Consider the following 2784-nt stretch of genomic DNA (forward strand, 5'->3'; position numbering starts at 1 on the left):
GTTCTAAGTCATCAGGGTGAAGGCCCAGCTCCTTGTAACATCTGACATACATGATGTCACAAGAGCTGCCTTGATCTATTAGGATGCGTTTCACTTGGCATTCCCCAACCTGGAGGGATACTACCAAGGCATCATTATGCGGATGTTGGACCAATTCCAGGTCGGCTTCAGTAAAGGCTATCATCGGCCCTTGGCATTCTTTTGGCCGATGTCTCTTCTCCCCGACTTGGTAGACATGCTGTAAATGTCTTACCCTCTGGGTCTCCCCTCTGACTTCGTTTTCGTTGACCCTTTAGTGGATCACATTAACCACCCTCGGTCCTCCTGCTTGTGGTAGCTGTGCTGGGGGAGGCGGCGCTGCTGGTGCTTGAGGCAACCTTGCCTGTTCTTCCCTTGTCCTGGCTTCATCGACCAGGTCCCTCAGAAGGCCTTGTTTCACCAGGTCCTCCAAGTGTGCTTTCAAGGCTCTGCAACCTTGAGTTGGGTGCCCTTCTTCATTGTGGTAGGCACAACGTCTACCAACGTTCCTTCCCATGAATTCCCCTGGTGCTCTTGCCGGAGTCCTGAAATAAGGTTGGTTTCGAATTTGATCTAGGACTTTATGGATTGGGATTCGGAATACCGTCGTTACCGCCTGTTTACTTCTCAACTCTGTTTCTTGTTTGGTCGGCCCATTGTTGCCTCGGCCTCGCTTCGGCGAGCCGTTTCCCTTTTCTTGCTTTACCTCTTTGTTTCCTGATGTATCTTCTTCGGCTCTGGCGTACTTCTCAATTCTTGCCATGAGTTCTTCCATACTTTTTGGCAATGTTTTTGCCAAAGACTTCCGTAGTGGGCAATCATCTTTCAGGCCGTTCTTGAAAGACACGACCGCTACCTCTTGGTTGCATTCGGGTATTCGGTTGAACACCTCGTAGTACCTCTTCGCATAGGCCCTAAGGCTTTCTTCCTTGGTGATTCTTAGAGCCATCAAAGCATCAACCCTCAGGGGTTGCAGCTTGTTGGTCACGAACCTGGTCACAAACATCTCGGCCAGGCCTTCCCATGTCTTTACGCTTCCCTTTGGTAATTTATGGAACCAATCAGATGCAATTTCCCCAAAGGATGAGGGGAATACTTTGCAGAGCAACGGCTCGTTCCCGCTATATAACGTCATTGGATTCAGGTATAGTCCAACATGAAAGTTTGGATCTGACTTACCATCATAAATTTGAAACCTTGGCATACTGAATCTCTTTGGTGGTTCGAATTTGTCCAATTCCACCGAGAAGGCTGTCTTCGGCTTTCTGACTTACCATCATAAATTTGAAACCTTGGCATACTGAATCTCTTTGGTGGTTCGAATTTGTCCAATTCCACCGAGAAGGCTGTCTTCGGCTTTACTGGGGAGTTTACCTCGGCTTCAACATTCTGCTGCCTCCTTTTGAGGTAGTCCCTCAGGTCTTCTTTGCTCCTCCCTGGAGCTCGGCTGTCTTTGGACTTTAGTCTTTTTGGTACACTGCTTTCGGCCTCGTGGTGGGCCCGTTTGGATCTTTCTCCATGGGTTGTGTCAAAGCAGAGTGCTTGCCCTTGAACATGCCGATGTTCTTTGGGCTCTGGATTCTTCATGTGGTGCGTCCTTCGGGACTCTTCTTGCCTCGGCTCTCCTCGTCCGACTTCCCTGGAAGGCCGGTGAGAATGCCTTCCACTCCTGGTATGCTGAGGGACCTCGGGGATTGTTTTTCTTCCGCCCTTCTGGGTGTTGGTTGCTGGCATCGGCGTATCTTGCAGCGGGTATGGTGGCTGCATAACATTATTCTGTATCATGAAGTTGACGACTGACTGAAGGTCTGCCAACTTGTTCGCCAATTCTTTTACTTCCTCATCCCTCCGTAGGCACCTGTCCCTCCATACCTGGAGGTTATCTTCATTGTAGTACTTTCCTTGGTCTGTCTTTTTTGACGTGTCGCCCTCCTGGATGACGTCTTTCTCTCTGTGACCCTGGTCACGGGCTTCTGTATTGTGGTTGTCTCCTTCAATGTCAAGGTCAATTGGTCTGCCACTCCCAGCGGGAGCGTCATCCCCAATTTTTTCCTGCTGTCCGTTACTGGCCATCTATTCTTCCTTCGTTCCCACAGACGGCGCCAAATTGTGTGGGTGAAAATCTGACCACACTGCCTGCTTAGTGATCAACTGGAGAGCACAGACAGAATAGATGGCTTCAGCAACCTGTAACAGAAATAAAAGGCTCCGGGGGTGGTTCTTCCACCCGGGAGCACTCCGACGATCAAGTTAGAATATCTTTCAAAGATAATCAAGTGCTAAACTTAATACTCAAAACATAAATTGCATACCTTAGACCTACGGGGGTGCCTCTCTTTTATAATATATTCAATCCAAGTCCTACTAGAAGTATGGCTTCTATGAACTCCAATTCAGTGCTTATTTTGGACTCCTTAAGAGATAAAAATAAACTCCCTAAGAGCTTTATCCTTATCTTGGTTAAGTCATCTCTTCGTCTTAGGACTCTTGTCCCTTATTCGCTTATCTCGGATTCCGATATCTTCGGAGATAACCTCGGCAACTCCGAGATCATCTCGGCCTAACTACCACGACACGTGGCACCTCGGCTGATACGTCGGCATCACCATGCCACGTGTTGGTATTCAGAAAATATATCCCCACATTACCAAAAAAAAATAGAACTAAATGATTCAACTTTTCAAAAAATAAAATTTATAAATAATTTTTTTTTTTCTTCACTTTTTAAATCTCTTCCCAGATCTCACGACACAACCCATCGTAAAA

The sequence above is a fragment of the Camellia sinensis genome, unplaced genomic scaffold (genome assembly GCF_055761805.1).
Source record: "Camellia sinensis isolate YWXY unplaced genomic scaffold, ASM5576180v1 Unanchor1, whole genome shotgun sequence".
NCBI classification, from domain to species: Eukaryota; Viridiplantae; Streptophyta; class Magnoliopsida; order Ericales; family Theaceae; genus Camellia; species Camellia sinensis.